General features: G+C 42.5%; 1 protein-coding gene across 1 annotated transcript in view; it reads right to left on the bottom strand.

The window, feature by feature from the left end:
- Positions 1 to 25762, bottom strand: part of LOC111977225 (metabotropic glutamate receptor 4-like) — a 309721-nt gene that overhangs the window by 202273 nt on the left and 81686 nt on the right. The window lies entirely within an intron of this gene.

Here is a 25762-nt window from a genome sequence, read left to right as displayed (position 1 = left end):
AAGTCTATGGCTCTATATATAAACATTCCTCCCAGACTGCAGTACCTATGGCTTCCACTAGATGTCAACAGTCTTTATACAGGGTTTCAGGCTTGTTTCTTGAAAAACGAACAAGTAATAGTAGTTTTTCCAAAGGGAGCTCAACAGGAAAAGTAGGTTTTTGGCGCGAGTGAATGAGGGCGCGCTCTTCGTTATTTTCCTTTCCTATTGAACACCGTTCTTTCCGTCTGAAATATTGTCATTTATTTACATATTAGGGTACGTGAGGATTGAGTAGAAACATTGTTTGACTTGTTTGGACGAAGTTTACCGGTAGCTTTTTGGATTCCTTTGTATGCATGTTGAAGGAGTGGATTACTGAAATCAATGGAAAAAACGAAACAGACTTTTTGGGATATAAAGGACTTGATCGAACAAAACGAACATTCTTTGTGTAGCTGGGACCCTTAGGATTGCAAACAGAGGAAGATTTTCAAAGGTAAGTGATTTATTTAATCGCTATTTGTGATTTTGTGAAGCCTGTGCTGGTTGAAAAAATATTTTGATGTGGGGCGCTGACCTCAGATAATCGCATGGTATGCTTTCGATGGTAAAGCCTTTTTGAAATCTGACAACGCAGTTGGATTAACAAGATGTTAAGCTTTTAAATGATATAAGACACTTGTATGTTCATGAATGTTTAATATTACGATTGTCATTTTAATTTGGCGCTCTCCAATTTCACCGGATGTTGTCGGAAGTATCCCGCTAGTGCGACACCAAGCCCCAAGAGGTCAGGGGTTGGAACCAACATTTTCCAATCGTTTCGTTCTGAACAGAACCATTATTTATTTTTTTCGTTCCGTTCCACTGTTTCGACCAGCAAAATAAAGTTCTGAACCGGTTCGCACCAAAAAAAAGTAKCGGTTTAWATAGTTACTTTCTGTTCCTTTTTAAACCTCTGAAATATACTTTTTTTTACATTTAGTTCAACATTAAATTAGTTCACCAATCAGTGCGGATAGAGCAGCTTGCTGTGGAGCGGATAAGCGATTTATTCTATATAGCAAATTGTATTTTGCCGTAACAGCATGGTTTAATCATAATGAAAGACAAACACACACACTGTGCTGCCAGTCACAGTGTAGGGCGCCAGATGCAACTGAAATTTTGAGAGTGAGAGGATAGAGAAAGCTTGCCTTGAAGCGCTGGGCATCTTGTTATGACATGCATTACCCAAATTAAGCCTACAGAATGATACCCATGAAGGAGTGGCGTCTTTGCTACATCCGAGTTGGTTTAACGTTGGACCAGAGCAAACGTTATCTAGCTAGCTTGCTATAGCTAACAAGCTAACAAGTTCCCATGCTTTAAAATAACAGTTATGTTCCAGAACAGTATACATAACTTTGGTTTTCTGTTCGGGTTCTGTTCCTCAAATCATTGTGTTATTTGGGTTTTCAGTTCTGTTCTGTGAATTGGTTCTAACCCTTGCTTTTAATCCTACCCTGTGATGTCACAGAGAGGCATTTTAGACCCCCTCAGTCCCCAGAAACACTGCACTACCCTGGTCCACCTTCATGACCTTAACCTCATAAATACCTGACTCCATCAGCTAGTTATAATCTCAACTACATTAGTTTCAGTATGTACTCCCTATCATGAATGATCATACAGATCAAACTTTATGAACAAGATGAGGTGACCCGACGAGGACAATGCATTCTGTATAAAGCACAGGCTGCAGAGCCAGACCTAGAATGAAAAAGCAAGTAAAAGGGGAAAGATGAGTGCATATCATCAGTGCTGTCACGTGAAAAGGGCTACACCCCTACCTGGTCCAACTCCAACCTACACTGCAGATTTGTCTCTCACTGGAGCTCATCGAAAGAAAGAAAAAGGCATGCTGAAATCCCCAATAGTTTACTTAAATGTTTAATTCCCCCTATGTTTTTCAGCTAAAGTTGCAGAAAAGAGAAGCAAGGTGGTGAAAGGATCAGCAGCACATCGCTGTGTATGCCAGTTAAGGGGCAACAGAGGGGGGAAGTGTGCACCCGCAATCTCTCTCCCGTGCACAGCTAACATCTCTAATGTCTCAAAGCCATGCAGGGAGATTGACTCTGTGTTTTGTGTCTAGCCTTTCCCTTTCCCTTCGCCTCTTGACGCTGATGTACACAGGCAGCTCACTTCTCAATGCCTCAGAAAACCAGCACTTTTCACCTGAGCAGATTTTTGAAGTTTGAAATCCATTTGAAAGAAAGTGAAATTGAATGGTGCAATCTGTATCTGCAGAATGAAAGTTACTGGTGTATCTGTTTATTAGAGAAGCTGATGGTCATCTCCTTCTGGCTGTGCATCTGTAAGAACTCAAACATGAAAGTATTCTGACAGTTTTTTAATGTAAAGTGGTCTAAAGACAACAATGCATCAGCTATAGGCCTACTTCCATTACGAAGCTATGAGAAAATCCCACTTGTAATAGTATTTCGCCATCTCCTCTATGACTTTCTTTTTTTGCAAAGATCTGTAAGGCTCAAAGAGGCKACAATATATTCAAACTAGAAGCTGTAGACAACATGGCATGTTTTCTAGAGGTTCTGCTTGAACATCAACATTATATGGAGGTCAAGATTAAGATACAAGATCTTCAGAGTCTAACCAAATATTCTCAATCTCACTGCAACATTTGATTGATTCCACCTCCTCACGGAATTCAGGCAAAAAATATGTCTGGTTCTTAGAACCCTGCATGTTCCAGAACCATGTTGTGTTCCATCTATCAAAGCCGCAGATGGTGATGGACATACAAGTAAAACACATACTATGGCCATTACTAGGCCTCCTACAGGACCATATCAAACACATTTCCCTAAGAGCACTGACACATGTCACATAGCATTACTAACCAACGCTATTATGGTCAGAGAAGTGAGAGGTAGTCATTGCTATTGCTCAGTCAAATTAGGTTTGGCAGGACACTGTTTTTGCATCAATCATATTTGTTATTAATGGTGACGGTCTGGAAAACATGAAGACACTATATGGTCGTATTTAAAATTTCATTGAAAACATTTTTGTGGTTTAGAACATATGGGTTATTACACTGTTTCTGAGCTTAGTGTAGCCTATATTTACAGTTCAAGTAGTACAGATTCAATTAAAATTCATTTTTACATTGGGTATGTAAGCATCACGGTTGACTTTATGACTTTAAACAGAAAGTCAGTCTCCTTCAGACTAAAATCAATTCACAATAACTCAATGTTTACCAATTAAAGCCCAGTTGATAGCTTCATTAAGCTCTTTCTGAGCCAGTCTAAGATGACCTTGCCGTAGACCTGCTGAGTTTTCATATTCCCCTTTTACTTTTCCCATAGACTTATGAAGCTGGACTCGATCTTGGTCTGATATTAATTTTCTTAGGCTTTGAGATGAAAATCGATGGAGGTGTCAGAGGACTCTGACAATGATATGGAGCATTCTGTTTCACACGTTTGTTTTTGCCCCAGCAGCAACATCAGCAGCAGCAAGCCCCATTGAAGGCATCAGTGTCAAGATCTGATGCTTCTATTTAGACTCAGTAATTGACTAACTGAGAGAAGAGTACACAGACAGGTAATGTATTCAGTGAGTTAATGCCTCTGCCCCTTACACTGCCACGGCACACACTATAATTGCTTTTAGAGGGGCCCAAGACCAGACTGATGGCCTCAAACAGGAGACGAGTGAGTGGCTGTTAAGATCTGTCTTGTTAAGGGATGCAGTTTGCCCCAAGAGGGCACGCCCGTTGGAGGTAAAGAATGGCCAATCCTGTTGATAAACACAGGTTACCGGCCAGGGTGGTAGCATATTAGCCTTCGGGTTGTTGTTGATGAGCGTAATGGTTATTGGTAATTACATTTCTGCTCCCTCACAAGACATTTGCTACAGCTGCAATTATTATATATCTTTTTTAAAGCAATTTCTTATGGTCTTCAAGATCAACGGTTTTACAGTTTTATATGCAATGAGTGTGGTATGCTTTATTTATTTTTTACTTTTGGAAAGCAATAGCACCCCTGGCGTGCACTTCTGGTAATACCATATACCCCAGTATGGTACAGGGAAGGTATGAAAATCTGGATACCGCCCAACCCACTTATTGTTTTACTGAGTTCAATCCAATTATTGTACAATGCCTTCAGAAAGTATTTATACCCTTTGACTTATTCCACATTTTGTTGTATGACAGCCCAAATTCAAAATTGATAACCTTTATAATTGTTTTTCACCTACCAACACACAAAACCACATAATGACAAAGTGAAAACATGTTTTGCGAAATTTTTGCAAATGTATTAAAAATGAAATAACGGAATATCTAATTTACATAATTATTCATAACCCTGAGTCAATACATGTTAGAATCACCTTTGGCAGCGATTACAGCTGTGATTTCAAGGTAAGAGCTTGTTGTCTTGGTAAGCAACTCCAAAGTACATTTGGCCTTGTGTTTTAGGTTATTGTCCAGCTGAAAGATGAATTTGTCCTCTGTTGGAAAGCAGACTGAACCAGGGTTTCCTCTAGGATTTTGCCTGTACTTAGGTCTGAAATATATCACATTTACATAAGTATTCAGACCCTTTCCTCAGTATTTTATTAAAGCCCCTTGGGCAGCGATTACAGTCTCGAGTCTTTTTGGGTATGACGCTACAAGCTTGGCACACCAGTATTTGGGGAATTTCTCCCATTCTTCTCTGCAGATCACCTCAAGCTCTGTCAGGTTGGATGGGGAGCATCGCTGCACAGCTATTTTCAGGTCTCTCCAAGTCCGGGCTCTGACTGGGCCACTCAAGGACATTCAGAGAATTGTCCCGAAGCCACTCCTGCATTTTCAGGGCTGTGTGCATAGGGTTGTTGTCCTGTTGGAAGGTGAACTTTTGCCCCAGTCTGAGGTTCTGTGCGCTCTGGAGCAGGTTTTCATCAAGGATCTCGCTGTACTTTGCTCCGTTCATCTTTCCCTCGATCCTGACTAGTCTCCCAGTCCCTGCCGCTAATAAACATCCCCACAGCATGATGCTGCCACCACCGCGCTTCACCGTAGGGATGGTGCCAGGTTTCCTCCAGATGTGACGCTAGGCATGTACCTTTTACTGAGGAGTGGCTTCCGTCTGGCCACTCTACCATAAAGACCTGAATGGTGGAGCGCTGCAGAGATGGTTGTCCTTCTGGAAGGTTCTCCCATCTACACAGAGGAACTCTGGAGGTCTGTCAGAGTGACTATCGGCCCGGGCGGCCAGCTCTAGGAAGAGTCTGGGTGGTACCAAACTTCTTCAATTTAAGAATGATGAAGGCCACTGTTTTCTTGGGGATCTTCAATGCTGCATACACTTTTTGTTACCCTTCCCCAGATCCTTGCCTCAACACAATCCTGTCTCGGAGCTCTACGGACTATTCCTTCGACCTCATGGCTTGGTGTTTGCTCTGACATGCACTGTCAGTTGTGGGACCTTATATAGACAGGTGTGTGCCTTTCTAAATCATGTCCAATCAATTGAATTTACCACAGGTGAACTCAAATTCCGAGTCTCATAGCAAAATATCTGAATTCTTATGTAAATAAGATATTTCCGTTTTTTATTTGGAATACATTTGCAAAAATTTTCTAAAACTTGTTTTCACTTTGTCATTATGGGGTATTGTGTGTATATTGACAGTGAAGAGGCGACTCCGGGATGTTGGCCTTCTAGGCAGAGTTGCAAAGAAAAAGCCATATCGCAGACTGGCCAATAAAAATAAAATATTAAGATGGGTAAAAGAACACAGACACTGGACAGAGGAACTCTGTCTAGAAGGCCACCATCCTGGAGTCGCCTCTTCACTGTTGACGTTGAAACTGGTGTTTTGCAGGTACTATTTAATGAAGCTGCCAGTTGAGGACTTGTGAGGCGTCTGTTTCTCAAACTAGACACTCTAATGTACTTGTCCTCATGCTCAGTTGTGCATCGGGGCCTCCCACTCCTCTTTCTATTTTGGTTAGGGCCAGTTTGCGCTGTTCTGTGAAGGGAGTAGGACCACAGAGTTGTACGAGATCTTCAGTTTCTTGGCAATTTCTCGCATGGAATAGCCTTCATTTCTCAGAACAAGAATAGACTGATGAGTTTCAGAAGAAATCGAACCCAAAAATGCTGATGCTCCAGATACTCAACTGGTCTGAAGGCCAGTTTTCTTGCTTCTTTAATCAGCACAAAAGTTTTAAGCTGTGCTAACATAATTACAAAAGGGTTTTCTAATGATCAATTAGCCTTTTAAAATTATAAACTTGGATTAGCTAACACAACGTTCCATTGGAACACAGGAGTGATGGTTGCTGATAATGGGCCTCTGTATATTCCAGAAAAACTCTGCTGTTTCCAGCTACAATAGTCATTTACAACATTAACAATGTCTACACTGTATTTCTGATCAATTTGATGTTATTTTAATGGACAAAAAATATGCTTTTCTTTCAAAAACAAGGACATTTCTAAGTGACCCCAAACTTTTCAACAATAGTGCAGGTATTACAGACTGGGTCAGGGATAGCTTGAAAATGTCAGTGAAGACACTTGCCAGTTGGTCAGTGCATGCTCTGAGTACACATCCTGGTAATCCGTCTGGCCCTGCGGCCTTATGAATGTTAACCTGTTTAAAGGTCTTACTCACGTCGGCTACTGAGACCGTGATTACACCGTCGTCTGGAACAGCTGGTGCTCTCATGCATGGTTCAGTGTTGCCTGCCTCGAAGCGAGCATAAAAGGCATTTAGCTCGTCTGTACGCTCGCGTCACTGGGCAGCTCGCGGCTAGGTCTCCCTTTGTAATCAGAGATAGTTTGCTAGCTCAGCTACATCCGTCGAGTGTCAAAGCCAGTGTAGTATGATTCAATCTTAGTCCTGAATTTATGTTTTGACTGTTGGATCGTCGAAGGTCAAAGTGGGATTTCTTATAAGCATCCGGATTAGCTGCAGCTCTGGTATTTAGCCCAGTGCAGATGTTGCCTGTAATCCATTGCTTCTGGTTTCGATATGTACATATGGTCATTGTGGGGACAACATCGTAGATGCACTTATTAATGAAGCCGATGACTGATGTGGTAAATTGCTCAATGCCATCGGATAAATTTTTTATATTTCACCTTTATTTAACCAGGTAGGCTAGTTGWGAACACGTTCTCATTTACAATTGCGACCTGGCCAAGATAAAGCAGAGCAGTTCGACACATACAACAACACAGAGTTACACATGAAAGAAACAAAACATACAGTCAATAACACAGTAGAAAACAGAAAACAAAAAGTATATATACAGTGAGTGCAAAGGAGGTAAGATAAGGGAGGTAAGGCAATAAATAGGCCATGGTGGCAAAGTAAATTACAATATAGCAATTAAACACTGGAATGGTAGATGTGCAGAAGACGAATGTGCAAGTAGAGATACTGGGGTGCAATGGAGCAAGATAAWTAAATACAGTATGGGGATGAGGTAGTTGGATGGGCTGTTTACAGATGGGCTATGTACAGGTGCAGTGATCTGTGAGCTACTCTGACAGCTGGTGCTTAAAGCTAGTGAGGGAGTTATGAGTATCCAGCTTCAGTGATTATTGCAGTTCGTTCCAGTCATTGGCAGCAGAGAACTGGAAGGAAAGGCCAAAGGCCAAAGGAGGAATTGGCTTTGGGGGTGACCAGTGAGATATACAGTGGGGAGAACAAGTATTTGATACACTGCCGATTTTGCAGGTTTTCCTACTTACAAAGCATGTAGAGGTCTGTAATTTTTATCATAGGTACACTTCAACTGTGAGAGACGGAATCTAAAACAAAAATCCAGAAAATCACATTGGATGATTTTTAAGTAATTAATTWGCATTTTATTGCAAGACATAAGTATTTGATCACCTTCCAACCAGTAAGAATTCCGGCTCTCACAACCGTTAGTTTTCTTTAAGAAGCCCTCCTGTTCTCCACTCATTACCTGTATTAACTGCACCTGTTTGAACTCGTTACCTGTATAAAAGACACCTGTCCACACACTCAATCAAACAGACTCCAACCTCTCCACAATGGCCAAGACCAGAGAGCTGTGTAAGGACATCAGGGATAAAATGTAGACCTGCAACAGGCTGGGATGGGCTACAGGACAATAGGCAAGCAGCTTGGTAGAGGCAACAACTGTTGGCGCAATTATTAGAAAATGGAAGAAGTTCAAGATGACGTCAATCATCTCGGTCTGGGGTCCATGCAAGATCTCACCTCTGTGGTCATCAATATCATGAAGAAGGTGGGGATCAGCCCAGAACTACACGGCAGGACCTGGTCAATGACCTGAAGAGAGCTGGGACCACAGTCTCAAAGAAAACCATTAGAACACACTATGCCGTCATGGATTAAAATACTGCAGCGCACGCAAGTCCTCCTGCTCAAGCCAGGGCATGTCCAGGCACGTCTGAAGTTGCCAATGACCATCTGGATGATCGCAGAGAAGAATGGGAGAAGATCTATGTGGTCTGATGAGACAAAAATTGAGCTTTTTGGTCTAAACTCCACTCGACGTGTTTGGAGGAAGAAGAAGGATGAGTACAACCCCAAGAACACCATCCCAACCGTGAAGCATGGAGGTGGAAACATCATTCTTTGGGATGGCTTTTCTGCAAGGGGACAGGCGACTGCACCGTATTGAGGGAGGATGGATGGGGCCATGTATCGCGAGATCTTGGCCAACAACCTCCTTCCCTCAGTAAGAGCATTCGAAGATGGGTCGTGGCTGGGTCTTCCAGCATGACAACGACCCGAAACACACAGCCAGGGAAAACTAAGGAGTGGCTCCTAAGAAGCATCCAGGGTCTGGAGTGGCCTAGCCAGTCTCCAGACCTGAACCCAATAGAAAATCTTTGGAGGGCGCTGAAAGTCCGTATTGCCAGCGACAGCCCCGAAACCTGAAGGATCTGGAGAAGGTCTGTATGGAGGGTGGACAAAATCCCTGCTGCAGTGGTGTGCAAACCTGGGTCAAGAACTCCAGAGAACGTATGATCTCTGTAATTGCAAACAAAGGTTTCTGTACCAAATATTAATTCTGCTTTTCTGATGTATCAAATACTTATTGTCATGCAATAATAGCAAATTAATTACTTAAAAATCATACAATGTATTTTCTGGATTTTTGTTTTAGATTCCGTCTCTCACAGTTGAATGTTACCTATGATAAAAATGACAGACCTCTACATGCTTTGTAAGTAGGAAAACCTGCAAAAATCGGCAGTGTATCAAAACTTGTTCTCCCCACTGTACCTGCTGGAGCGCATGCACGAGTGGGTGCTGCTATGTGACCAATGAGCGAGATAAGGTGGGGCTTTACCTAGCAGAGACTTGTAGATGACCTGGAGCCAGTGGTTTGGGCGACGAATATGAAGCCAGGCCAGCCAACAAGAGCATACAGGTCACAGTGGTGGGTTAATATGGGGCTTTGGACAAAACGGATGGCACTGTGATAGACTGCATCCAATTTGCTGAGTAGAGTGTTGGAGGCTATTTTATAATACAATCGCCGAAGTCGAGGATTGGTAGGATGGTCAGTTTTACGAGGGTATGTTTTGGCAGCATGAGTGAAGGATGCTTTTTGCGAAAAAGGAAGCCACCTCTAGATTTCATTTTTGGATTTGGAGTTAGTGTTGTAACTGGTGAGTCTGGAAGGAGAGTTTACAGTCTAACCAGACACCTAGGTATTTGTAGTTGTCCACGTATTCTAAGTCAGAACCGTCCAGAGTAGTGATGCTGGACGCGCGGGCAGGTGCGGGCAGTGATCGGTTGAAGAGCATGAATTTAGTTTTACATGCATTTAAGAGCAGTTGGAGGCCACGAAAGGAGAGTTGTATGGCATTGAAACTCATCTGGAGGTTAGTTAACACAGTGTCCAAAGAAGGGAAAGAAGTATACAGAGTGGTGTCGTCTGCGTAGAGGTGMATCAGAGAATCACCAGCAGCAAGAGCGACATCATTGATGTATACAGAGAAGAGAGTCGGCCCGAGAATTTAACCCTGTGGCACCCCCATAGAGACTGCCAGAGATCCGGACAACAGGCCCTCCGATTTGACACACTGAACTCTATCAGAGAAGTAGTTGGTGAACCAGGCGAGGCAATCATTTGAGAAACCAAGGCTGTTGAGTCTGTCAATAAGAATGTGGTGATTGACAGAGTCGAAAGCCTTGTCCAGGTCAATGAATGCGGCTGCACAGTAATGTCTCTTATCGATGGCGGTTATGATATCATTTATGACCTTGAGCGTGGCTGAGGTGCACCCATGTGACCAGCTCTGAAACCAGATTACATAGCAGAGAAGGTACAGTGGGATTCTAAATGGTCGGGAATATAGAGAGTTAGAAGAGTTAGATGCACTATTGTAAAGTGGTTGTTCCACTGGATATCATAAGGTGAATGCACCAATTTGTAAGTCGCTCTGGATAAGAGCGTCTGCTAAATGACTTAAATGTAAATGTAAATATGTTTGTTAACTAGGCTTTCGAAGACCTTAGAAAGGCAGGGTAGGATAGATATAGGTCTGTAGCAGTTTGGGTCTAGAGGGTCTCCCCCTTTGAGGAAGGGGTTTACCGTGGCAGCATTCCAATCTTTGGGAATCTCAGACGATACGAAAGAAAGGTTGAACAGGCTAGTGATAGGGGTTGCAACAATTTCGGCAGAAKATTTTGGGAATAGGGTCCAGGTTGGGCAGCTGGGAGGATGTTCTCTTATTCTCCATTGACTTTACAGTGTCCCAGAACRTTTTTGAGATTGTGCTACAGGATGAAATTTCTGCTTGAAAAAGCTGGCCTTAGCTTTCCTAACTGCCTGTGTATATTGGTTCCTACCTTCCCTGAAAGTTGCATATCATGGGGCTATTCGATGCTAATGCAGAACGCCTCAGGATGTTTTTGTGCTGGTCAAGGGCAGTCAGGTCTGGAGAGAACCGAGGACTATATCTGTTCCTGGTTCAAAAAAATTTGAAAGGGGCATGCTTATTTAAGATGGTGAGGAAGCCACTTTTAAAGAAAGACCAGGCATCCTCTACTGACGGGATGAGGTCAATATCCTTCCAGGATACCCGGGCCAGGTCAATTAGAAAGGCCTGCTCGCTGAAGTGTTTTAGGGAGCGTTTGACAGTGGGGATCTTGGTTGAAAACAGCGAAGGTGTATTTGGAGAGCAAGTTGGTTAGGATGATATCTATGAGGGTGCCCGTGTTTACGGATTTGGGGTTGTACCTGGTGGGTTCATTGATCATTTGTGTGAGATTGAGGGCATCAAGCTTAGATTGTAGGATGGCCGGGGTGTTAAAACCTCTTGGAAATAGGGGGCGCCATTTCCACTTTGGGAAAAAATAGTGCCCAAATTAAACGGCCTCGTACTCTGTTCTAGATCATATGATATGGATATTATTATTACTATTGGATAGAAAACACTCTGAAGTTTCTAAAACTGTTTGAATTATATCTGTGAGTAAAACAGAACTCATTTGGCAGGCAAAGTTCCAAACAGGAAGTGAAAATTCTGAAATGGGTCTCCGTGACAGGCCTCGCCTATTCAATTGCCTTGTATTTATGGATATGTATGAACTTCATACGCCTTCCACTAGATGTCAAGAGGCAGTAGAACGTTGAATGAGGTGTCTAGCCTGATGTGGGACCGAATGAGAGCTTTTGGAGTGACAGGTCAGCCATATTGGCAGTATTTTGCTGTGCACCTGGGAGCACCATATCATTTTCTGCAATGCGTTAGGTAGACACGAAGAAATGCTCCGTCTGGGACGTTATTGGATACATATGAGAAAAACATCATAAAGATGGATTTTCAACTGAGTTTGACCAGTTTATTCGACTTTTATTTATGACTTTTGGAATTTTCGTTCCATGGCCAAACGTTCATGACACGTGAGCACCATTATGCTAGCCAAAGTTGCTAATTAGACAGAAGAAATGGACATTCTAAAACAAAACAAGATTTATTGTGGAACTAGGACTCCTGGCACTGCATTCTGATGAAAGTTCATCAAAGTAAGAGAATATTTATGATGTTATTTCGTATTTTTGTTGAATATGTGGACTCCAACATGGCGGAGAATGGCTGAGCGCTGTCTCAGATTATTGTATGCTGTGCTTTTTACTAAAGTTATTTTTTTTAAATCTAACACAGCGTTGCATTAAGAACCAGTGTATCTTTATTATTTGTCCCAAAATGTATTTTTCAGCAAAGTTTATGATGAGTTTTTCTGTTAGATTACGTGACTCTCCAAAATTTCTCCGGACAATTTGGAGCATTTTTGCGCCATGTTCACAATGTAAAACCAGGATTTGTAGCTATAAATATGCACATTTTCGAAACAAAACATAAATGTATTGTATAACATGATGTTATAAGACTGTCATCTGATGAAGTTGTTCAAAGGTTAGTGATTATTTTTATCTCTATTTGTGGGTTTTGCGAAAGCTATCTTTGCGGTGAAAAAATGGCGTTGTGTTTTGGGCTATTGTGGTGAGCTAACATAAATATATGTTGTGTTTTCGCTGTAAAACACTTWAAAAAAATCAGAAATATTGGCTGGATTCACAAGATGTTTATCTTTCATTTGCTGTATTGGACTTGTGATTTCATGAAATTATATTATATGATATCCCTGTGGCGCTAGGCTAGGCTATGCTAGTCAGCTTTTCTGATGAGGATGATCCCGGATCCGGGAGGGGGGGTCCGTAGAGGTTTTAAGCATGTCCCAGTTTAGGTCACCTAGCAGCATGCGCTCTGAAGATAGATGGGGGGCAATCAGTTCACATATTGTGTCCAGGGCACAGCTGGGGGCAGAGGGTGGTCTATAGCAGGCGGCAACGGTGAGAGACTTGTTTCTGGAAAGGTGGATTTTTAAAAGTAGAAGCTCGAATTGTTTGGGTACAGACCTGGATAGTAAGACAGAACTCTGCAGGCTATCTCTGCAGTAGATTGCAACACCGCCCCCTTTGGCAGTTCTATCTTGTCGGAAAATGTTATAGTTAGGGATGGAAATTTCAGGGTTTTTGATCGTCTTCCTGAGCTAGGATTCAGACACGGCTAGGACATCCGGGTTGGCAGAGTGTGCTAGAGCAGTGAATAAAACAAACTTGGGGAGGAGGCTTCTAATGTTAACATGCATGAAACCAAGGCTTTTACGGTCACAGAAGTCAACAAATGATAACGCCTGGGGAATGGGAGTGGAGCTAGGCACTGCAGGGCCTGGATTAACCTCCACATCACCAGAGGATGAGTAGGATAAGGGTACGGCTAAAGGCTAAAAGAACTGGTCGCCTAGTACATTCAGAACAGAGAGTAAAAGGAGCAGATTTCTGGGCATGGTAGAGTAGACATAATGTACAGACAAAGGTATGGCAGGATGTGAATACAGTGGGGGTAAACCTGTGCATAGAGTGACGATGAAAGAGATATTGTCTCTAGAAATATCATTTAAACCAGGTGATGTCATCGCATGTGTGGTAGGTGTAATCAAAGTGTTAGATAAGGCGTATTGAGCAGGGCTAGAGGCTCTACAGTGAAATAAGGCAATAATTACTAACCAAAACAGCAATGGACAAGGCGTATTGACGTTAGCGAGAGGCATGTGTAGCCGAGTGAATCATAGGAGTCCAGTGAGTGGCTTCAGGCAGTTAGCGGGCCGGGGCTAGCAAGCTAGCAGAAAGGGCTTTGGAGGGACGTCGCGACGGACGAAAGTCTGTTGTGGCCCCCTCGTGTTATTACGTCGGCAGACAGATCAGCAGGGCTCTGTGTGGTAAACCAGGCCAATTGGCAAAATAGGTATGGTTGTCAAAGAAATTGTCCGATGGTCCTCTTAAGCTAACAGTCTGATGTGCTCTGGACAGCTAGCAGGCCGCGGCTAACAGGCTAACGGATTGGCATTCAGGCGGACGYCGCGACGGCAGAGCCAGTTGAGAAAACCCATCAGATAGATCACGTCGGTGGTCCAGTCGTGATGGYTCGGGGCCGGTTGGCAAAATAGGTATTGTAGCCCAGGGAGTGGCTGATGGACCTCTATTGGCTAGCCGGGAGATGGGCATAGCAGATGGGCCTGGCAAGGCTAGATCCAGGCTAATTGGTTCTTGCTTCGAGACAGAGACGTTTGTCAGGAGTGGCCACTCGGATAGCAGCTAGCTAGCAGAAATTATCCAGGTGAAGAAAAAAGAAAAAGGTTCAGAGCTTGCGGAAGGGATCCGGAGATATGGAGAAAAATAAGTCCGATTTGCTCTGGTTTGAGTCGCGCTGTGCAGACTGGTGAAAGTTGTCCGTGCTAGAGGTAGCTGATGACCGCTATCAGTGACTAGCTGACTACTAGCTAGTAGCTAGTTAGCTTGCTAGCTTCTGTTGGGGTTCCGGTTCGGAAGACGGATCAGCAGGGCTCCGTGTGGTTAACCAGGCCAATTGGCAAACTAGGTATAGTGGCCAAAGAATTTGTCCGATGGGCCTCTTAAGCTAACAGTCCGAAGTGCTCTAGATAGCTAGCGGGCTGCGGTTAGCTAGTAGCCAGTTAGCCGGCTAGCTTTTGATGGGAGTTCTGGTTCTTAAGTATAGGAGAGTATATTCAGTCCGTGGATGGAAAGTGATATTAAAATCTATATGAAAAAAAAAGAAGGAAAAACGATGTTTACAAGGGACAAGACAAAATATACATCCGACTACTACGCCATCTTGGAAGTTTACTCAAACATATTTCCGGAACATATTCTAGTCTTTGCTAGCGAAACAGTCCTGTAGCTTAGTATCCGCTTCATAGGAGCACTTCCATATTCAGAGCATCGTTGGTAGTTACTGTTTGAGTAATTCCTTTTAAGCAGGAATCAGGAGGATAGAGTTATGGTCTGATTTGCCAAATGGAGGGCGTGGGACAGTAAAGGTGATCTAGAGTTTTCGCCACTAGTTGGTAGAAATTAGTTAAGATGGATTTCAGTGTCCCTGCATTAAAATCACTGACCACTAGGAGAGCTGCCTCTGGATGAGTATTTTCTTGTTTGCTTATGGCCCTATACAGCTTGTTGAGTGCGGTCTTAGTGCAAACATCGGTTTCTGGTGGTAAATAGACAGCTACAAAAATATAGATGAAAACTCCCTTGGTAAATAGTATGGTCTACAGCTTATCATGAAGTATTCTAACTCAGGTGAGCAGAAACTTAAGACTTCCTTAATATTAGGGATTGAGCACCAGCTGCGGTTAAGAATGAGACACACCTCGAATGGAGCTCGTCCATTTTGTTCTCCAGTGATTGTACATTCGCTAATAGAACGGAGGGTAGAGACGGTTCATGTACTGTACTCGCCGACTTAATTTCGCCATGGTGCCCACACATCAGCCTCTCTTACACTGCCTTCAGCTTTTCCAAGTTTCCAGGATTAGGGCCTGGTCCGGCGTGAGAATAGATACCTATCCAGGTGTACAACTGAAATGTGTCTTCCACATTTAACCCAACCCCTCTGAATCAGAGAGGTGCGGGGGCTGCCTTAATCAACATCCATGTCTTCAGTGCACAGGGAACAGTGGGTTATTTATGCCTTTCTCAGGGACAGAACGACAGATTTCTACCTTGTCAGCTCGGGGATTCGATCCAGCAAAATTTCGGTTACTGGCCCAACTAACCACTAGGCTACCTGCCTCCCCACTTATATCCCGTTGAAGTAGAAATCTCCATTCAAATCGAGGTCAGTGATTGCTGTTCTCATATCCAGAACTTATTTTCAGTCACAGGAAACGATGGTGGAAACGTTATCTACAAGAAAAAGTTAAGATCAATGCAAAAAAACACAAAATAGCGGAATGAGGCGTATTTCTGTAATAAAGCKCTATTGTGTGGAAAAACTCATTCTGATTGGCTAGGCCTGGCTCCCCAATGGGTGAAATCCATAGATTAAGGCCTAATGAATTTATTTAAATTGACATATTTCCTTATATGAACTGTAACTCAGCAAAATCTTAGACATTTTTGCATGTTGCATTTATATTTTTGTACAGTATACATCCTTCATGCATTCGCCAGCAGTTCTCCTAAGCTCCATAATATGTTTAAATGAGTTAGCCTACGGTTGCARGAAATGCCACATGAGCAAGTGTTATGGGTGAAAGATTTCTCTATTTGCCTCCAACCATTTTTCAACAGTAACCTAATGGCCAGTTTAACACTTGAAAAGAGCCAGAAGGGCAACAGTACAGRGTCCCACTTTGCAAACATCACTGAATGCTTAAAAACTCTTCAATCTGGTTTTAAAGTGCCATTTAAAATGGATCATAACAACGCCTCTGATGTTTGCCCTGTGACTCTGATCTCTGCTGTATGTTACTGCATTCATGTCAGATAATCAGTTTCTAAATGGTCCACATACACTGCATAATGAAGACAGCAATTTCTCTGTGAGAGTCACATTAAATAAACACACATTGCTACCTCAATTCAAATCCGAATTGTTTCACCAGATGTTATAACATCGCTTGCGAGCATCTGATTGTTCATTTTCAGTGTCCTCCTCAAATGGCATCCTCTACTTCTATAATGCTATTAGACGCACCGATTCACTCTGTTCATTGTCGCTTGGTTTTGTTTAATAACATTCTATGACATACTGCAAATACTATTGACCTTTACCTACAAGTACAATCCATTATTGGAAACTGCTTTCATTTAAGTAGCAATAACTTACCATATTGTAAGCTACGTCTTTCAGAGATATATTGTGTATTTTCATATTTCTCTGCAAATTGACTCCCTTGGTTATTTCCACAGAAACTCACACAATTATCACAAAATCCCCTTGACATTCAGATAATAATTTATCTGATCAGAGGGATTTCTCCCATCCTCAAGTTGTTCTTAGAACTCATCTCATCCAAATAAGTCAAGTGGCACTAATTTCTTGTTTATTTCTAGAAACACAAAATATGAGCAAGTTTAAAAGCAGTGGCGTAGTAGCAATTGATCTCTCATTAATAAAACTTAATTTAAGGGTTGTTGAGTGTGAATGTCATACTTTGCGCAAGCTTTTTAATAAGACTGTTTGACTTTGGAAATTATTAGATTAAAAGTACATTGCTTCTTTGGGGTGTCTGGTCTTTTCTTTCTGCAATGTCAAGCACTGAACTTACAGCCAAGCTCTAGCAGAGGTCAATGAGAACATTTGGCTTGATCTGATGTGCTCTAGACTCTGCCAATTAAAATACATACTGTAGGAGTAAATCTGGGGTCAAACAGAAGACAAGAGGTTGCCATCTAAAGAACACCTGTAAACTACCTACCTGATTTACACAAACCTGAAATGATTAAACTGACCCTTGCTTGGCATTGCAATTATATCTCATCAGTAGCTGTGTTTAGGACAGATGCCAATGACACTGGGCTGTGCTTTCATGGCTCTGAGCCTGTAGAGCATGCCTTGGTCTATAGAGAGGAGAGATGAGAAGAGAGCTGGAGGGAAAGAGACCTTCAGGTCAACATGTAAGCCTGGCATATTAAATCACTAAAATCAGGGCTGAGGAGCTGCAGTGTCCTTGAGGATGACCCTAGGACTCCTAGGGTCATCCAGCCATCCAGCTGGCCACACTGCACTCACTTCACCTACCTCTAAAGGCCTGGAGCAGAGGATCAGTAAGCAGAGAAAAGAGGGGTTCAGTGTAGTAGATCTGGAGGGGAAAGTAAAGGTGTGATCGATCGCCTCAAACGTAAAACGATCTGTTTATTGTAGCAGGCTATCTCTGAGGGGACAGAGCTGCCCTGAAATTAACTCCATTATGATTGAGGTAGTTGTGGCATTGATGTACAGACAGTTCTCACGTGGCAGAGAGTCAATCTGTACATAACCATTTCTACTAATGCACATACAGTATGCTTTCAACACTATCTCTGGATGTACCTGGAGACCCTTTATTCACAATTACCCATCTCATAGGACGCGTCTGAATAGGGCTCTGGTCAAAACTGTTGCACTATATGTGGAATAGGTTGCCATTTCAGACCCAGCCATAGAGTGCAGACAGAACTGTCAGATCAGATTTAACTATTGGTGTATGTGAGTCAATTAGAAGTACAGGGAATACAGTAGTCCTGACTAAGATAAACCACCACAGGACATGCCACACCGCCGCAGGGTCAACACTGAAAAGACACAAAACAGGTTTTCTTAGGAACAAGATTTCACACATGACCTAGCAGCCTCCAAGAAATGTTTAGCATCTTTTCAGGCCCAGTCAGGTAGGAAACGCTTGACCACAAACCCTCTAGCTGGGCAAGTGCTGTGGTCTGCTTCAATAACTACAACTACATACAACCAAAACAAATTTATATACGCAGTTATTTCCTAGCTGTTTATGCTTTGTGTTGCAGTGTTTACCATAAGCTACCATACTGAACTGGTGCTCTTGCAAGAATGGATCCTCGACCAACACAGTGAGTATGATGGCATCCTAGGCAGGGACATTGATAATACAATCWGATTTTTTTCCAGACTTCCCAACTATTGTCTGCAACAGCCCAGGTGAGATAGTGTTTGTTTTTGGTACATAGGCTGTTAGTACATTTATCTTCATTTAAATGTCAGCACCTCAAACTTGTGTGAAATCAATACCAATATGGACCAACTTTCCTTCCATTGTGTAACTTCAAACATTGCCTTTCAACAGCGGGAAAAAGACGAGGGTACAATTCCAGGAAACAGAGTATGTTGTCACAACAGTTCCCTGCCTCAGGTTAAATACCTGAACAGGAGTGCAATCTAAGAGGTGTGTTGTGTTTGTACGGGAGGGGGTCTTCACAGCTTGCTTGACTGTTTAATGATTTTACGGAACAAATAATAAAACTGGCAGAGGTGTACAACATAAACCCTGTGTTCTGTGTAGAGATTTATTACAGACTTAGTCTATTTTACTGACTGAGGGAGGTCTGGAAAGAGATAATTAACCACTAAATGAGAATTGATCCATCTCTGTCTATCTGCTAATGTTGGTGTGTACAAATGTTTTAACGGGTGGGTGTCTTATTGTTTATGCCCTTTTATTTGTTCTGTCCTGACATTGTTCTCTAGTARGATGTAATATCAGAAAGAGGGCATTACATCAAAACCATGGACATTTCATACTGTTACTATACATGTATCTCATCATTTTGTTTCAACATTTCTGAAACTATATTCAACAATAAAGCAAATTAAGTGCTGCTGAAGGTCACTAATGCAATAAATACGTCTTCACACTTCTGAATGAATATGTTTTGTCCTAGTTGTCTAACGTTCAAATGGTCATTTGTAATGGAGCATCGTGACTGCCTCAGAGAAGAGAGAGTGAATTCCTCTGTGTGATGGAGGGTAGATGACTCATAGAAGCTAGCTACCATGTTGTCTGACGTGCACATTGACTGGATGATGTCCAACCTTCTTACTGTAGCTCTGTCACTGCTTCAGGCCAGGTAGAGGATATGGCATGGCACAGGAGGGAATTGAGCAGACTTGACTATCATTACGCTAACATTGCAGTGCATTTACATTTCTTAGTGGTTATGTTTTTACTGTCATCATTCAGGCAATGTTCAATAGTGTGTAGGGATAAAAACAGAGAGTATGTCCATTTGTCACAACATATTTGCTGATATATACCATCACTGCGACGTCCCACTTGTCACTTCTCCATCAAATTTCACTACTCCCAGAATCAATAACTGTCATGCCTCCATCGATCACATTAATTCTAATATATTTCACCTACTAACAACTGTGTAGTCTGTCTCTCTTGTGACCACTCATCCATTTTTACAACTACAAATCTACATGCATTGCATACATCTTCAGACAGTAGGTCACAGAATGTTATTTGGTTGATGGGTAGATTTTCCAGGGGGAGACAGCTGCAAGCGACTAATCCTGAGTTATGTTTGAGGAAACTGTGCGATACCATGGATTTGCTGCTTGGGTTCTGTTTTGGAGATGTGGTTGTTTAAAGATGAATATCTGGAACGCATGGGCTTAGTATTAGATTTCGAGACAGGGGGAATGCTGTAGTGGCATCTATGAGACAAGTTCACAGGACATAAGATGACATCAATGGTTTTGAGGACTTACAATTGCAAGTAAGCATATGGACAGTTTGTAAATGTAGACCAAAATCAAAAGACTTACTGACAATTTACAGTGTCACAAATTTAAGGAGTGCTGAAGAAGTGATGTACAGTAATTGGAGAAAATGCCAACATTAAATTAGCAGCATGATTGTAACACTGGATTTTCTCCAAAACAATCCCCTCTTTTCACAGGGGGAAGGGTAAGAGGATACTTGATAAACACACAGTGTTGAACATTACTTATGTTGTATGACTACTGCGTTAGAGAAAAAGGTATTTATGCTATCATGCCTTGAGAATACACAATGTCAAATTACTATGCAGAGGGTCAGAACATTGGAGCTGTTATCACAGGTGTAGCTTGTAGAGGTCGACCGATTAATCGGAATGGCCGATTAATCGGGGCCGATTTCAAGTTTTCATAACAAGCGAAAAATCCCGCGATTTTTGCAGGCGCCGATTTGCACCTGCCTCGTTCAGGGATCTTTAACCTTGTCAGCTCGGGGGATCCAATCTTGCAACCTTACAGTTAACTAGTCCAATGCTCTAACACCTGATTACATTGCACTCCAAGAGGAACCTGCATGTTACGCGAATGCAGTAAGCTAAGGTAAATTGCTAGCTAGCATAACCTTATCTTATAAAAAACAATCAATCAATGACTGTCATTGCTCCAATGTGTACTTAACCATAAACATCAATGCCTTTCTTAAAATCAATACACAAGTATATATTTTTAAACCTGCATATTTAGCTAAAAGAAATCCAGGTTAGCAGGCAATATTAACCAGGTGAAATTGTGTCATTCTCTTGCGTTCATTGCACACAGAGTCAGGGTATATGCAACAGTTGGCCGCCTGCTCTTTGCGAAATAATTTGCCCGAATTTTACGTAATTATGACATAACATTGAAGGTTGTGCAATGTAACAGGAATATTTAGACTCATGGATGCCACCCATTAGATAAAAATGGAACGGAATAAACATTTTGTTTTCGAGGTGATAGTTTCCGGATTAGTCAAAGGTATATGGTTTAGAGAGAAATAGTCGACGCGTTATAATTCCTGTAATAACTTGCGGCTGAACTTGAAAGGTTCCTCGTTATTTTACCGTTCATGTCTTCCATAGAGAATGTCTTGATCTACTTCAAATAAGGTCTGTGTTTCGCGGAGGAGCAGACTGACAGAGGACCATGCAGACAAGCTCTGCTATATGCACTACAACCCAGCACTTCTTAACTGGGAATATTGAAGACCCATGAAAGCTGGTGGTTCGTTTTAACATATGTTCTCATGTTATTTGAGACTAAATTGATTTTATTTATGTATTATATTAAGTTAAAATAAACGTGCTCATTGTTCATTCAGTATTGTTGCAATTGTCATTATTACAAACATTTGTGTGTGTGTGTATGATATATATATAGTGGGGAGAACAAGTATTTGATACACTGCCGATTTTGCAGGTTTTCCTACTACAAAGCATGTAGAGGTCTGTCATTTTTACATAGGTACACTTCAACTGTGAGAGACGGAATCTAAAACAAAAATCCAGAAAATCACATTGTATGATTTTTAAGTAATTAATTTGCATTTTATTGCATGACATAAGTATTGATCACCTACCAAACGTAAGAATTTCAGCTCTCACAGACCTGTTAGTTTTTCTTTAAGAAGCCCTCCTGTTCTCCACTCATTACCTGTATTAACTGCACCTGTTTGAACTCGTTACCTGTATAAAATACACCTGTCCACACACTCAATCAAACAGACTCCAACCTCTCCACAATGCGCAAGACCAGAGAGCTGTGTAAGGACATCAGATAAAATTGTAGACCTGCACAAGGCTGGATGGGCTACAGGACAATAGGCAAGCAGCTTGGTGAGAAGGCAACAACTGTTGGAGCAATTATTAGAAAATGGAAGAAGTTCAAGATGACGGTCAATCACCCTCGGTCTGGGGCAAGATCTCACCTCATGGGGCATCAATGATCATGAGGAAGGTGAGGGATCAGCCCAGAACTACACGGCAGGACCTGGTCAATGACCTGAAGAGAGCTGGGACCACAGTCTCAAAGAAAACCATTAGTAACACACTACGTCGTCATGGATTAAAATCCTGCAGCGCACGCAAGTCCCCCTGCTCAAGCCAGCGCATGTCCAGGCCCGTCTAAAGTTTGCCAATGACCATCTAGATGATCCAGAGGAGGAATGGGAGAAGGTCATGTGGTCTGATGAGACAAAATAAACAAAACTCCACTCGCGTGTGTTGGAGGAAGAAGAAGGATGAGTACAACCCCAAGAACACCATCCCAACCGTGAAGCATGGAGGTGGAAACATTATTCTTTGGATGCTTTTCTGCAAAGGGGACAGGACGGCTGCACCCTTGAGGGAGGATGGATGGGCCATGCATCGCGAGATCTTGGCAACACCTCCTTCCCTCAGTAAGAGCATTGAAGATGGGTTGTGGCTGGTCTTCCAGCATGACAAAGGACCCGAAACACACAGCCAGGGCAACTAAGGAGTGCTCCGTAAGAAGCATCTCAAGGTCCTGGATGGCCTAGCCAGTCTCCAGACTTGAACCCAATAGAAAATCTTTGGAGGGAGCTGAAAGCCGTTATTGCCCAGCGACAGCCCCGAAACCTGAAGGATCGGAGAAGGTCTGTATGGAGGAGTGGGCCAAAATCCCTGCTGCAGTGTGTGCAAACCTGGTCAAGAACTACAGGAAACGTATGATCTCTGTAATTGCAAACAAAAGTTTCTGTACCAAATCTTAAGTTCTTTTTCTGATGTATCAAATACTATGTCATGCAATAAAATGCACATTAATTACTTAAAAATCATACAATGTGATTTTCTGGATTTTTGTTTTAATTCTGTCTCTCACAGTTGAAGTATGATAAAAATTACAGACCTCTACATGCTTTGTAAGTAGGAAAACCTGCAAAATCGGCAGTGTATCAAATACTTGTTCTCCCCACAGTATATATAAATACATATATATATATTTTTTTTTTCTTCTTTTAATCAACCGATTAATCGGTATCGGCTTTTTTTGTCCTCCAATAATCGGTATCGGCGTTGAAAAAACATAATCGGTCGACCTCTAGTAGCTTGTCTTGTGTTCCTACCAAAGCACTATACATGTATATCTCCTCTGCTGTTAAAATCAGTGCAGATGGTGTTAGTCTCCACAGAGTTCTCTCAGGAAGTGATTTTTTTTTTACCATCCATTTTAAAAACAAACTCGACATCCTCACCATGCAACATTTCAGGAAGTGACTTTTTTTTACCATTCATTTTAAAAACAAACTCGACATCCTCCCCTCCCCACCATGCAACATTCACTCTGCAGACCTGCAAACTTACAGTAATTAAATGCCACAAATTAATTTGAGTGAAACCAAGCGTCTCCACACAGCGAGCAGTGCACATGTGGAGACCACCGCACCGTGCCCCTCCACCACTATGGATGGTGATTAGCAGCTGGTGTTCCAGTTTCCTGTCATAGGATTTGCACACAGAATTGGCAAAACTAAGAAAAAAGAGCAAAACTAAGAGGCAAGGGACATGTTTCTGGGCACACTTCCCTCTTGAATGTACTGGGACTTGACCGCTGGATCCAGGGTCAGCTAAACGACTTGAGTCTGAACTAGTCCTGTAATAAAGCAGTGGCTCCGCTATGGCCGGAGCTCTATATGGAAGGGAACGACCACAATGAACAGTTACAAAAGACAGCTGCAAGGATCAGGTCTTCCCGACTGTAAAAGTCTGGTTGAGTAACACTGCACAACCACTGGCCTGTTAACCTGCAGAAAACAATTTCTTGCAAGTATTTTGAGACGCTCGTTTGCTTTTCTTCCCTTGTTGGCTTTGCCTGCATGGGATTTTAAAAGTCACATGCGAGTAGAGAATTCACTCCTTGGATTTATTGGGCATGGATGGGTGGGTAAAGGGCTGGAATGGCTGGCTTGAATGACCTGATTTCGTGTGGCTACACCAATTTACACTTAGTGCAGAATAGGAGTCCACTTAGAAAAAAACAATTATTCTTAATTACCACAGAGCAATGATGCTGAGGATCCATGAAGGTGACAGGACACACCTTGGCAGGCCTGTCTCAAGAGTGATAAAGAGAGCTACTGGCTACTGAGGTAGCTACTGAGAGCTACTAGCTTTTGTGTAGTTGTGCTTCAGCTCACACAGTTGCCATCTTCATTCAGTCTAGTTTTGCCAAATACTCAGCTACTTTTTTGCCAAATTAATTCTCAAAGGTATCTCATTGAAAATAATTATGGTTCCCCACATTCTCTACAGCACAGGCATTCTTCAGATTCCTTTACATGTCTGCCCAGCATCCTGCAAACAGAGCAGAGGCATCCTTTCATCACATTTTCCAAATGTATATATTTTTGTGTAAGGTTTTTACAGCCCATGATGGTTCCTGCATTAATCCAGGTTTGTGTAATCCTGTCTCAACATGTTGAGATGCTGAGAGGAGGAAGGTACCGTGTCTGAGGGTCTACAATCTCTGTCTCTAATGAGGGAAGAGACAGGGGCTGCAAAGTCTCTCTGCTTCACAGACAGCACAACAGACAGCTAGTTAACCCTCCTTTTACAGCTAACTACAGGCTCCCCCGTCTTCTCCTCTAAGCTACTCTCACCTCCCTCCCCTCTACTCTCTGAAGACATCTTCCCTGCTGCTTAGAAGGCAGAGGTTTGTGCCTTAGCAGACTGTACACCTCGGTGGAGGTGGCCGAAGCGCCCCTATTCTTCTTTGAGAACATATGGTTATGTCTCAGCAACTCAACAGTGGCACTTGATCCCACCTTCATGCCCATGTGACAGCTACAGTGCTGATACAGTAGCTTACACAAGACCGAGTTAAGAACTGACATGCACAGGGCAAGAGACGACATCTCCAAGACATGATCACAAAGCTGGATGCCTTATTAAAACCAGCCTTGTCATTAGTGGGTAATCAATTGCAGTCGCTACAGTGTCATAACCAGGCCTCAGCAAGTTAGCCTGGGCGCTAGGACACTTTGCTCCTGCTTATGTTGCAGTAAAATGCTCAACTGATGAGAACATCACAGAGCATGAGCAGGCAGGGCCAACCATGGAGGGAGGGAGCTTTCAAACCCCAACCGGATCCCCAGGCCGACATTACGTAAACTGGGAATAAAATATTCATACAGCACAATAGGGATGGGATCCTGCCTACTGCTCCAGAGTGCTGAGTAAACACTTTACCCAGCCTCAGCTGCTCGAAGACTGGGAGAGGGAAGTGGGATAAAAAGAAAGAGGCATTCTGATAACAATAGCAAGCATGCAGTGTGTTATGGCCACTACCCTTAGGCATGGCAAGGAACAGTAAGAAGAAGGGTTGGGATGGGACCCGAACTGCTTGTTCAAATCAAACAAAATATGGATGAGGCAGATCCCCTGACCTAGGCACGGGAAACAGTTGACTCACCAAGAGTTTACTGGGTATAGCTTATGTGCGGCTGGGAACAGTCCTATCCTCAGCTAGTCTGCCAGGGCTGAGAAGCTGGCCTACTTTCTGCTTTTAAAATAAAGAAAAAGGTGCTACAGTTAAGTGTAAAACACCTGAAATTGTCCATGTTGAGGTAAAAATGGTCAGTAAAATCTCCC

The sequence above is a fragment of the Salvelinus sp. IW2-2015 genome, linkage group LG17 (assembly GCF_002910315.2).
Source record: "Salvelinus sp. IW2-2015 linkage group LG17, ASM291031v2, whole genome shotgun sequence".
Lineage (NCBI taxonomy): Eukaryota > Metazoa > Chordata > Actinopteri > Salmoniformes > Salmonidae > Salvelinus > Salvelinus sp. IW2-2015.
This window is presented reverse-complemented; position numbering and strand designations above follow the sequence as displayed.